Source organism: Cebus imitator, unplaced genomic scaffold (assembly GCF_001604975.1).
Source record: "Cebus imitator isolate Cc_AM_T3 unplaced genomic scaffold, Cebus_imitator-1.0 Scaffold67, whole genome shotgun sequence".
In the NCBI taxonomy this organism is placed as follows: Eukaryota; Metazoa; Chordata; class Mammalia; order Primates; family Cebidae; genus Cebus; species Cebus imitator.
Genome location: NW_016107382.1, coordinates 468,310 through 482,817, shown reverse-complemented (window position 1 = coordinate 482,817; position 14,508 = coordinate 468,310).

Here is a 14,508-nt window from a genome sequence, read left to right as displayed (position 1 = left end):
TATATTGAGAAGAGAAAAGAGCATCAGTGGGGCTAGCTACTCCATCTCTGAATGTTTCCGAGGCTTCTTTTATTGCTCCTTATGAGTTTATTTGCACAGAGATCTCCTGTTCTAGAGCAAGCCCATTACGTTATATAAGAGAAGCACACCAAAGTTAACTCTGAGATATCAGAACTTCAACACAGCTTGAGGACAATGAAAATATGTGCTAGGCATGTATCTTTCTTCATCGGTTTAGAAATCCTGTTTCCTACTATTGTCTTTTCTGCCCCATCAAATCATCTGAAGCTTGTTTTTGAGTTATTGACAAGATACCTATTTGTTTAGTGCATAGAGTGTTTGTACATATTTGGTTTGTTGGTTTGTTGACTTTTGGTGGAAACAGTTATTTGCTTATTTGCTACTTGTCAAAAATATTTGCAATGATCAGACGACAAAAGAGAAAGAAAGTAGAAACAATATTAAATTCAAAAATGTGTTTTTTTAGCAAAGGAAATTCCTGGAGTGCATATTGGATTCCACTTATGTTTTTCAAGAAAATGTAGTACTGGCAAGCTAATTTACTTTAACTCCTTAAACTTTCTACAGTAAGGAAGATAGATAGATAAAATTGTTTGCTTTTTCTTTTCAATTTCTATTGAAGAACTAAAACAAATATCTGTAGATGATAGAAGCAAGGAAATATCACTGAAAGGAAAATACTACTTTTGAAAGGTGATAATACCTAAGTAGGTTTTAAAATGCCCAAGTGAATTTACAAGAAAATAAAAGCCTTTTTTCTGATACTTTTGCCATTTACAGAGAATGTTTGCATGTGTTTATTTTGATAATTCAAGAACACAAAGAAGTTTTAGCATTTTAAAAATTCAGTTAAACACATTGTAAACACTTATGATGTAGGCAATAAAGTGTATGTAAATATATTAGTAAGTGTAGACACAGGTTTTAACCTCTTTACCTATGTAGCTTGGGGTATGTTAACTCTCTGATAATCTTATTCTTCATATGGAAAATGATAACATCACAGACCTGACTCAGTTGCTAAATGTCTAATTAGATACCATAAGAAGCCTGACATATTAGAAACAGCAGAGGCTGGTCAATTAATGACAGTCACACAGGTATATACATACTTCACACTCAAGAAGCTGGAGTATAAGAAATGATTAAACAAAAATATATTGATAATAATCCAAATGCCATTAAATGTAAAGAAAAAAAAACTTTACTGGTAACACTTGTCTAACTATATTGACAAAGACTAACTCATACTTGATTGTTTTACTTACATGAGCTAACACATTTCACATCTCCCATTTTTAGCTAGTTTGAAATAGGTTTCTATTATGTCATGTACCAAATTTAAAAAAGCACACACAGAACAAACAATAGCAACATACACACACACAAACTGTGAATAAAACTTTATTATGAGGTTTTTTGTTTGTTTGTTTCTTTTTCAAGACAAGGTCTTGCTCAGTTGCCCAGGCTAGAGTGCAATGGCACGATCATGGCTCACTGTAACTTCTGCCTCCTGGGTTCAAGTGATTCTCCTGCTTCAATCTCATAAGTAGCTGGGATTACAGATGTGCACTACCATGGCCACTAATTTTTGTATTTTTAATAGAGGAGGAATTTCACCATGTTGGGCAGGCTAGTCTCAAACTCCTGACCTCAAGTGATACGCCTGCCTTGGCCTATCAAAATGCTGGGATTAAAGTTGTGAGCAGCCTATTATGAGGTTTTAATTACACCACTGTATCAGACAGTGAAAAACAGAATTGGAAAAACACTGATACTCGGTCAAATCCTGATTAACTTAATGTTTCTCTTTTATATTATATTTTGTGTCTATGCTTGAATATTTTCTGTTGGAGATAATTTGGTGCCCCCCAAAGCAGCATCTTCTATTCATAAATAGCTCTGATAATTTTATTTTCCTTCCTTATTTCTTTCCTAGTTGACTTCACAAACATTTCATTTGGTAAATATTCATCAGGTACATTCAACAAGCCAGGTACTATGCTAGGCTCTAAAATATGTTTTGAACATCACTAATTCAGTTTCTACCTCACCAAATCCATAATCTACTGAAGCAAACACACAATTGCATTCCTATTAAATAAGTCCTGAGTACTAAAGGACAAGTTCTTATGCTTTTCTTACTGAAAGTTCATTGAATAATTGAATATCTTTATCAGTATTTCCTGTAAATTTATGGATTCAAGTGCTAAATACAGTAAAAGTTTTTGTTTATCTATTTACTTAAGATTGAGATTCATAAGTTTTAGAATTCAGAACAATAGGGAAAAGATTGATTTAAATGTTCCATTAAAATATATCAATTAAAATTCTTCACAGTATCAAAGCCATTGGTATAGAACACACTTGAAAGTGAGATTTTTCTATTTAAAACACCAAAAAATACTTTTATCTCAGAGTTTATACTATTAAAGCCACAACAGGTGTGGTTGTTGCAAACCATAACTTCTTAACATTAGTATAATGATATTTATAACTGATGGTGTTTATAAATCATCATGTAGTCATAAGTTACGTAGAATGTGATTCCACAGATAATTTTTTATGTAAATCTCTATGGAGTTGCATAATATTTGTTCAAGATACAGCAATGCTGTTATAAAACATTCATGTTCTTCAGGACGTACATAAAGCCTACAAAATGCAAAATTTTCATTTTTCAAAGACAAATTGTTCTTTCTACATTACTCAATGACCCTTTTTCCCCTCCTACTTCCTACCAAGGAAATTATAGTTAAGAACTTCACATTTTACCTAAAGATAAGGAGAGGGACACAATTTCAATTTACTGGTTTTGTTTTTTTGTGACTGAATAAAGTCACATTGATTTATAACTTACATAGCTATTTTAATTTCTATCTTTAGTGACCAAATATACTAAAAAGAAAGTTTGCTTGATTCTTACCTCATAGACTTCCCCTTAAAATAAATAACCTTTAAAAGTACAGCTTGACAAATATTTTACAATTCATTTCCAGTATTCTTAAAATGTTATTTAGAATTTTAAAACACTTTGACTTTAGTTACTACCCTGTTATCTTTCTGTCTCTTCAAATTCTTCTGAAACTTTAGGTCCACTGTTATTTTGCATGAATACTTCCCAAATTAGGTCATTACACAGTTTTGTTATCGTCTTCTAAATTTCTAAAATTATTTCTAAATATGCAATTAGTCTGACAAGTCAATAGCACTAGTTACTTTTTTATTTTTTTATATATGGTTTAATCATAGAATGTATCCTAACAATACCATTATTTACACCTCATTTTTTTCTACCAGATCTAGTGCCTAAGAATGAAGACAAGGCTTTCCTTTTTTCTCTGTTTCTCAAACTTACTAGACTACTGCCAATTGTATAGCTAGACTTCTAAATTATTAAGAATCCTTTGATTAATAATTCTACAAAAATTGCTATAGGCAAGGTATCAGCATCATAATATAAACTACTTGGACTTAGTTTTCTCTTTCATATAATGTAGATTTTTAAACATATTTTGTTTAAAGTATCTTTAGCCTGTGCTATTGCATTATTTTATGCATTTTTAATAACTCAGTCATAGTTCGTAGGCAAAAGGAAGAGAAAAAAATACTTCTAGAGCTTGCACAGCTATACAACAAAGTGTGTTTTTAGAAGTGCAAGGAAATTTTAATCAACTCAATATTTGAGGACCATTATAATGGATATGAATTATAAACAAACAAGAAACAATTAAGACTTAACATTATCTACACGTAAACAGAATTTGTTGATAGAAGATAAACAAGGTTCCAACCAGTTATAAAATGCTATTTTCATTATTATTCGTCAGTGATGGTAATAGTGTAGTTTAGATAATTTATATTGTTTTTAAAGCTGTTTTATTTTAAAAGTCTTCATTTCAATGCTTATAGACATGCCCGCACTGGATAATATGGGACATAATGTTATTATACATCTCCACCCACACTCATCACATTACTATTTCATGCCAGCTAAGAAAGAAACATTAAGAAATATCATCAGTCATCTTTATTCCCTAGCAATGCGTTCAATGCTTTGATTTTGCCAATAGAAAGATAAAGTAGCTTAGTCATCAATTTGTAACTTATGTGGCTGTTTAATTTTTTGTACGTTGTCTCCATATGCCACCATATGGGCTTGCAGACAATACAAATTCATCAAAAGAAAACCTCTAGATTTGAAATAGGGCTATGGATCCAGGCAAGCTCTGTCCACTTGTGTACTTGAGTCTGGTTACAAACATGAGTAGTAGAGCCTGCGTAGAAACAGCAGGGCAATATTTCACAAAATGGCATTCTCTGAACCTTCTTAATTTAACAAAAAGAGGCAATCTATCATATTCTCTTGAGAACATATTTATACATGGGATTTAACTTACATAACTGGCAGGCAATAACGGTAATTGCGTCCCCTTACTCAGATGGGTTGTTTTTTAAATAGCTATATACTGTTTGAAGTCAGTGTGTAGTCAATACAGCACTCAGGTGGCATACTCTAATATAAATGATATGTCAAATATATATATATGAAGACATAAATATAGGCTCAGTCTGAACTGCCTACACACAGAATACTTCAAGGTAAGTTTTTAAAGTACATATTTTCTTGTGCAGATTTCAGGTTACAATGCACAGCTGGGTGAACCAATGCAGAAAACATTCTATATTCAATTCAAATAGGGCTCCATTAAAGGTTAGCATAATCTGTGCATTGGATCAATTATGTAGCTATAGCCAGTTTCGCTTTGGTTTGCAATAAGGAGTTTTTTGTAGCTCCTCAAGGTTTACTGCAGAAAATTCAGATGACTCTTGAAAGATAATCACAAAGAGATAGACACAATTAGACACGAAAATAAATCTCACATTGGAGAGTACATTGGACATAATATGCTGCTCTCCCCTAAGAACTACAGTAACATTTTCTTAAAAACAAGAAGACATTCTTTTATAAAACTGCAGTACAATTATCTAAGTAAAAACACTAGTATTTAGCAAATGTTATCTAGATGAATGTTATCTGGATAACAAAATCTTTTCAATTGTCTCAGTAATGTCCTTTACAGGTTTTACTCTTTCTTTGGTCCAGGATCCAATGGAGAAACACTCATTGCATATATTTGCTATTTTTAATTTGCAAGCTTCTCAGTCTTTTTTTTCCCTTTAAATCCTACTTTACCTGGACATTTTGAAGCATAGGATGTTATCCATTTTATGGTTCTTGAATGCTTTCTAAAGATGTGATTCAAGTTATGCACTTTAGGGAGGAATACTACAAATGTATTATTGTTTTATTCTCAGTTTTTAATGTCAACTCTGATCGCTTGGTAAGGTAGTGTCCTTTAGGTCTCTTCACTACATTTATCATATTTCCTTTCACAACTATGACATATTTGGGGGCAAACTTCTTTAAGCTATGTAGATATCTTTTTAAATGTAAAATTATTATTTATTTAAGTATCAATTGATAATTTCCCAACTCCATCATTTAATCTATATTTTGAAGTTGACATTTGAATGTAAGAAATGGCGTTTCCTTCCATTGCATTTGCGTATTTATTTATTCTCTATTAATACCAGAATAAAATTATAGCATGTTGTTTGGTACATTATAACTCATTATTATCTTTATTTTGATGTTCAAATTTCTCCAGGTTTAACCTGTGAGAGCCACTTTGATACAGCAACTATGTTCTTTTGATTTGTCTCCATTATTCTGTGACCATGTATGGGCACAATCATCTCCTCTTTTCCCTATATCAATGTTGAATTTTTCCTTCTCTCATAGGAACATTGGTTGCTTTGAATAGAAAAAATAATTTTAATCATAAGATCTGAATACTACAGGTGTTTTTGCTATTGGAGTACCTTAGCCTAGAGTCTTCACATTAGAATTAGACAGAGCTAAGAAATATAGATAGTAAAAGTATACTTGTCTCCTGCATTTAGACATTTAGTCTCACTTTCCCTCTTTCTCTTCCTATTCTGTCTCCCTCTCCTCTCTTCAGCCTCCCTTTCCCCAATATAATCAAACAACACAAGGTGTACTTTAATCTTTTTCCTTTCATTTTTTTTCAGCTTTTTTTTCAAATGAGAGAAACCTGATTCCCTGATTGTCAATACATTTATTCATTAGTTCAACCTCAAATATAATAATAGAAGACTCAAAATTACTAACGCATAGCACTGAAAAAAGTAGAGTTGGATAATAATCTTAACACACCTAAGCACTATAATCTTAGATGTTGAAATCCCAAAAGATCAAAATCACTAGTAATGAATTCCCCAAAATGTAAATCCGAAAAGCCACAATCACAAAAGATTAAAATCCAGAATATTGAAATCCTGAAAGCCAAATTCTTGAAAAGGCATTGATATGTTTTCTATTGTATGTAGGATAGTTACACCATGTTAATTGTATCATGTTAAGTGGAACTGTTATCTTGTTATCATCTATATTTTGAAATTAATTATGATTTAAGATGTATATAATGCCAAGTTGACAAGGACTGGACTTGTGGACTTAATTTTAGGTGCCAATATCACTAGATTAGTGAAAACCTAGAAATCTGGAAAAACATAACTTGGGGTATTACTGTGAGGGTGCTTTTCAGCAGTGAATACTGTGTGGGCTGAGAGGACTGTGGAGAAGATCTGCCCTCAGTGTTGGCAGACACCATTCAATCAGCCAAGGGCTTCAAAAGAACAAATACAGGAAGCAAATAGGTCTCTCTCTCTCTCTCAGTGCTGTGATAGACTTTTCTTCTTCTGCTTTTGATATCAGAAGTTTGACTCCATGAAATTCCACTATCAAAACATTGATTTTGTGTGTAAGCACTGTGGATGTGTGTAAAAAGGTTGAAATTTCTCCTATAAATGAAGAGATATTCTTTTGTTAGCAGTGGCATTTGTATGGGTCTTCAGCAACCTCAATTCTTTTTTTTTTTTCTGTGACGGAATCTCACTCTGTTGCCCAGGCTGGAGTGCAATGGCTCAATCCTGGCTTACTGCAACCTCCGCCCGCTAGGTTCAGGCGATTCTCCTGTCTCAGCCTCCTGAGTAGCTGAGATCACAGGCACCTGCCACTGCATCCAACTAATTTTTGTATTTTTAGTAGAGACAGGATTTCACCATCTTGGTCAGGCTGGTCTTGAATTCCATGCCTCGGGCTCCCAAAGTGCTGGGACAGGCATGAGCCACCACACCCAGCCAACCTCAATTCTTATCTCTTTAGAAGGAAGACTTTGACCCAAGGAGCATCAATCAGGCAGAGGAAGAGGCTGAGGCAAGATTTAGAGTAGGAGTGAAAGTTTAATAAAAAACTTAGAGCAGGAACCACAGGATGTGTAGTGCACTTAGAAAAGTGCCAAGAGAGCAACTTGAGAGATTCAAGTGTGTGGTTTGACTTTTCACATCAGGTTTTGTATGTTGGCATTGTTCTGGGTCTTGCGTCTCTTCTCCCCTGATTCTTCCCTTGGGTTGGGCTATTCACCTGCGCAGTGGCTTGTTAACACAAGGGAGGGGCCACACGCACAGTGTGTTTCCTGAAGTTGTATTCATGTGCTCACTTGAAGTGCTTTTCTCTTACCAGTCAAGCATTCCTAGAGGAAGGTCATAGACCAGTTAAACTCCCCTTGAGCCCACTTGCCCAACTCCTGAAATCTTATTGGGGAGCAGTGATCACCAGATTCAGGTGTTTACTATCTACTAAGAGACTGCCTTTCCCTGGAACCAGCTGCAACAAATGATTATTTTAGAGAGACAATTTAACAACTACATGGTCGTGCATGGTGGAGCCCACTTGCCCAACACCTGAAATCTTATTGAGACGTTACCAATCACCAGATTTAGGTGTTTTCTATCTATTGGGAGAGGCCTTTCCCTGGTACCAGCTGCAACAAATGATTATTTTAGCGATACAGTTTAACAACTGCCTGACCATCAGCTGATGGTTTTTCTGACATTCCTGGTTGGGGCGAGGAGCCCTCTCCTGCCCTGCTCATGTCTTCCTATTTACTCTGACATTTCCTCCCTCAAGAGTCCAAGACCTTAATTCTTTGGGAAAACGGAGGAAGGTAAGACTTCTAAAACTGCGTCCTGCTGACAAAGAGGCAGTGGTGTTTGTCCTGTGAGTCCTATCCTCTTGCTAGCTGTAAGGGCAGGATGACTACATGGGTTAGAAAAAGTATTCAGCTACGTTCAAGGAACCTGGATATTTTCTGTGCATCTACATTTGTGAAAGATAAAATTTTCTGATATATTGGCTCTTTGGATGACTGCATATACGTTGGTGACCTTCTGTGGGTTTTTAAATCTAACTCATCAAAAGACTTAGGTTGTCTGTCACAGTATTTTTGAGGACTACAGTTTTAAAGTTGGCTGCACACAATTATCAACCATAGTGATATTCATTTATATATTATGTTTTTGACCTATTTTTATGAATTCAGCTTGTCTGCTCGTAACTTGTAGCTGTCTGAATGTCATTAGCATACATAAATGTTTATGCTTTTAAAACTATGTATGTTACTATTGCCAATTTTATTGTTTAAAGTAGCCTATGAAGTATTCTATGTTTTTATGTTTCTCAAATAAATCTTATAAAACTGTAAAAGAAGTTTTGAATATTTTTCAAAATTATGTTTTTTAGAACTATATTCTTCAGGTTTAATATTTTGGCTTGTCAAAATTCATATTTATGTCATTTGTGTCTACGGATTATTATGAAAACAGCAAACCTTCCAACTGGAGTTCAGTTTTTATTTACAGTCTTTTTTAACGTAACATTTACACATAGAAAATAAAGAATTCTGAAGTAGATAATTTGATGAATTTTTAATAATCATACACACCTAACTCTTGCTTCCAGTAAGATAAAGAAGATTTTAATCACCCTGGAACTTATTCTCATGTTCTCAGTTTATAAATACTGTGACTCTTCATGTTTAAACAGTAATTTAAATTTAGCTTTCAGTAATACAAAACCCCATTAATTATTGAATGTTTGTTTTTCACATTATGAATTACACCGTTTGTTTTATGTTATTAAATAAATAAAACTTTCTTTCAAAATATTCATATTATAAAAGCACGAAATACTTAAAAATAATTTACAGTACTACTCATGTTTTTCATGTGTTTAAGAAGATGAATATGAGTGCACAAATTACAAGTATGTATTCTTTTCACAAATGGAAACCAATTAATGTAATCAATACACAAAAAAGACATATTACCCTAATTTCAGAAGGCTTCCTTCTCCTTCCTACTCATTGTTATTCTGGGAAGGTAATGATATCCTTATTTTTAATAACCTGTGCCCTAGAACCATGTAACAACTAAATTATACAATATGCATTATTCTTGTGGCTGGAGTTTTGCTAAAAATTACTTTTTGGTATTTATTCATCATGATGCATATAGCAAGTTCATTTGTGCTTATAGTGGTATAGCATTACATTTTATGGTTTTATCATGGTACAAACCCATTCTAAATTTGACAATTTGTTTTTAATGAGATTATTATGTAAACTGCTGCTAAAGGAATCCTTATATATGCCTTTGGTGAATAGTGTACACATTTCTCTTACGTAAATATCTAGGCATGGAATTGCTTAGACATTGAAAATGTGTATGTTTATCACTTGTAGATAGCACAAAGCTATCAATACCAGCCTTTAGCCTGTTAAGAATGGTTGCACAGCAGGAGATGAGTTATTCGCTAGTGAGCATTGCCACCTGAGTTTCGCCTCCGTATCAGATCAGTGGCAGCATTAGATTTCCATAAGAGTGCAAATCCTATTGTGAACTGCACATGTGAGGGATCTAGGTTGCAGGCTCCTTATGAGAATCTAATGACTGATGATCTGAGGTGGAACAGTTTTATTCTGAAACCATACTCCCTCCCCACATCTGTGGAAAATTGTCTTTCATGAAGCTGGTCCCTCATGCCAAAAAGGCTGGGGACCACTGGTGATAGTACTCTTCTTCTAGTACTGATCTCATGGGAAAATATTTTAGCTCTAAGTTTGATGGTTGCTATAGTATATTTTTTCTACAGAAATTCTGTTCTCTTATATTTCTGCTTTCCTTAGAATTACAATATAGTTTTTCCTCAGTGTCCATGGGAGATTGACTTGAGAACCTCCTAGGGATGCCAAAATCCAAGGATGCTCAAGTCCCTTGTATAAAATGGCACAATATTTGCACGTAATCTCTATGTTTCCTCCCATATACCTTAAATCAGCTCTAGATAACTTATAATGCCAATACAATGGAAATACTACATAAGTAGTTACTGTAAATAGCTGTTATACATTATGTATTTTTTATTTTATTGTTATATTGTTGTTTTAAAAAATATTTTTTATTCACAGTTGGTTGAATCCATGAATATGGGACCCACAAATACAATGAGCTGACTGTATACATTTTGCATGATGTATTAGCTTTTAATTGCTGTGTAACACATGACCACAAACTTAGTAGCTTCAAGCAATAACCATTATTAGATTAAAACTGTGTAGGTCAGAAGTCTGCCAGAAAATGTGTGGGTTCCCTTCCCAGAGTATTGTAAGGCTGAAATCAAAGTGTTGGCTGAACTGAGTTTTGGTCTGAAAGCTTTAGGGAAAATCATCTGTTTTATTTCAAAGCCAGCAATGACCCAATGAATCCTTCTTATAGTCTGAATCTTTAATTTTCTCTCTCTCTGACCTAAAGTGCTCATATGATTATATCACCCAGATAATCTCACTGGAATAAGGTTAATTGATTTGGGACCATAATTATTTCTGTAGGATTCTTCCACAATGCCTAGATTAATCTTTTACTAAATAACTGGGAGAAGGTACATGTATAGCACAGTCTGGAAATGTTGGGGTTCATTTTACAATTTTGCTAACCTCATATTAAGTGGTTCTCCCCCAACAACCATGGAAATGACCATGTAATTGTGTTCTTCTTCCTTTATTTAATTAATGTAGTGAATTACAATGATTGACTTTTGAAAGTTTAACATTACCTTCCTGGAATAAACACACATAGTTTTCATATGTTATCCTTTGTATCTATTTTTAGATTTGATGTGCTAGAATTTTTATGTTTTTATATCAATGTTCATGAAAGCTGTTCAACAATTTTTCTTTCTTATAAAGTTTTTTTATTCAGCTTACAAAATTTAGGAGATTTTGGCTATATCACTTGTGTTTTTGTATTGTTCATTTTAAAAACTTTTCTAGGAGATGTGGTAGGATAGGTATCATAATCAGCTGTCACTTAAGGATGGAAATCTGCTTTGAGAAATTATTCATCAGGTGATTTTTATCATTGTGTGAACATCATAGAACATTGTGTGAACATCAAATCCAGATGACATAGCCTACTAGAAAATAGGCTGCATAGTACAGTGTGTTGCTCCTAGGCTACAAACTTTTATAGCCTATTTCTATACTGAATATTATTGGCAATTGTAACACAATTGTATGTATAAAATCTTAACACAGAAAAGATACAGTAAAAATACCATATTATGGAAGCAGTCATTATGCAATGCTTGACTGTATTTCATGCTTAAAAGTTTTGAAAGAAATTATTAGTGAAGCCAAGTACATTGAAAAATTTTTCTCAGCAGATAGTTTAATGTATAGATCTAATTTCTAAAGTAGATATAAGACAACTGCAAACTTCTTTTTAATTTTTGTTTCCATTTTAGTAAAATTTTTTTATTTGGAACATTCAATTTTATTTACATCTTCTAAAATACTATTTTATTAATAAATTTTGACTTTTGTATTAATTTAGATTCTCCAGAAAATGGAACCAATAGGATATATAAATGTAAATATAAATAAATATACCTATCTACCTATATACCAAGAGATTTTAAGTAATTGATTTGCCCAGTTGTTAGTGTTAGTAAATTTGAAATATGTGGGGCAGGTTGACATGTGGGAGATTCAGGAAAGAGTTCATGTTGCACTACAGAGTCTGAAAACGACAGCAAAGAACAGCAAGCTGGAAATTCAAGCAGGGTTTCTATGTCTTAATACTCAAGCAGAATTGCTCTGCCTTCAAGAAACCTAAGTCTTTTCTCTAAGGACTTTCAGCTAATTTGATGAGGCCCATCCACAAGATAACAAATAATCTGCTTTGCTTAAAACTCCAAATCATTTGACATTAAAATTGGGAGGACATGTGGGTGATGCTGACCTAATGATATATTTTAAATCTAGATTTCTAACAATATTTTAGATGTGGTTTACCATTTTCTCTCTGCTTTCTAGTTAGACTATTATGTATTTATAAACCACACACACACACACACACACACACACACACACACACACACACACACGTGTAATTTATTTTTTGAGATAGGTTCTTGCTCTATCACCCAGTCTAGAGTGCTGTGCAATAATCACAGTTTACTACCTTGACCTTCTGTACTAAAGCCATCAATCCTCCTAAGCAGCTGGGACCACAGGTGTGTACCACTTTGCCTGGCTAATTATACAAAAAAAATTGTAGAGACAGGATCTCACAGGACCTTGCTATGTCGCCCACGCTAGTCTCAAACTCCTGGGCTCCAGCAATTCTCCCACCTTGGCCTATCATGGTACTGAGATTAAAGTCCTGAGTCAGTGAAGGTGGTGAAAATGTTATATTAATTTTATTTATAATTTATTAAGCTATCCTTTCTTGCTGTATGTGTAATATTCTGTTAAATTTCTTCTGTTTAGTTTTAAATTTCAGTTATGTATTATTAGTGCTAAGATTTCTGTTTTATTTAGTGTAGATTCCAGCGGCTGACAGAATTTTTGTCATTTTTCTTCATGTATCTCTAATATCTATATCATGCAGTTTATTTAAAAAAATGTTCTCCATTTTTCTATGCCTGATAATTTTTTCTAAAAAAATATTTTTTCCTTCAACTTTTATTATAAGTTCCATGGTACACATGCATGTTTGTTAAGTAGGTAAATGTGTGCCATGATGGTTTGTATCATCACCCAGATACTAAGCCCAGAATCCCTTAACTATTTTTCCTGATGCTCTCCTTCCTCCTACTCCCACCCTGATAGGCCCAAGAGTGTGTCATTCTCCCACATGAACTCATGTGTTTTCATAATTCAGCTCCCACTTAGGAGAACATGTGTGTTTAGTTTTCTGTTCCTGCGTTTTGTTTGCTAAGAATAATGGCTTCCAGCTCTATCCATGTCCCTACAAAGGACATGATCACTTTCCTTTTTATGACTGAGTAGTATTCCGTAGTCTATATGTTCCACATTTTCTTTATCCAGTCTACTGTTAGTGGGAATTTGGGTTGATTCTATGTCTTTGCTATTGTGAATAGTGCTGCAATGATCCTACGTGTGACTGTATCTTAGAATGATTTATATTCCTTTGGCTATATACCCAGTAGTGGGATTGCTGGGTCAAATGGTATTTCTGCCTCTTGATCTTTGAGGAATAGCTATGTAGGAAATTTCCTTAGTTTCCTCACTTATTCTGAACTTAAAACTAAATGAAAAATATTGCCTTACAATAGAGAAATGAGGACTGTGAACTGATTACATTAATTAGGGCATGAACTGATTGAAAGATGGTTTGTACTTGGGTCCTTGAGGTATTTCATGAAGCCATTTACCCACCCACAACCCACAGAATCCATGGACTCGAATCTCATAGTCTTTAATTATTGTCTTCCCAGCATTTCAAGACTGTCATACTATTTGCCTGGATTTTTATCAGCATTTTGACCGATTTCTTGGCTTCCTTATTTGTGCAGTTTTAAAGTTCAAGTAATATCCTGGGGTGGAAAAGGGGGTCCTCAGACAGCTTAATTTAATAGAGCTCCCTTTTCTTGTTTGGAAAGATGATGCTAAAACTTTTTTTTTTTTTTTTAAGATCAAGGAACTATTATTATACCTCTGTTGGCTTCTCTGTCCTTTTGAAAAGAATTTTCAGAGCTTTGCTGGCACTCAGAATTGCCCATTGCTCTAAAAGACAAAGCAGTTGTTGAATATATTCATATATTAGTGTGTTTACATTTTTCTTTATGTTATTGTTAATGTGACAATTCTCTAAGTTATTTTTTTAATGTTATTTGGTTTTTTAAAGTGCTCACTGTCTACTGTGTTGTTCTCTGCATTAGTCTATTGCAAGCTACTAGTCTGTATTAAGTTGCAGATGACTGACAGTCTCATACTCATTGAAGTATGCACGAAAATGAATAAGTGTATTCATCATAGAGCTTAATAACTTTGAGTAATTTTTTAAATATTGCCTTCATTGCTGCCATGAAAATAGAAATGAAATGTCAACCATCTATAAATTAATAACATTTTTACTACTGTATTTTTTTTTTTGAGATTCTTACTCTACATTTTTAAAATTGGAACTTTATGGGCTAGAACTCTGCAAAACTCCTTTTTGTCTTAAAAAAAACGATAACCTGGGAAGTCCTTATAA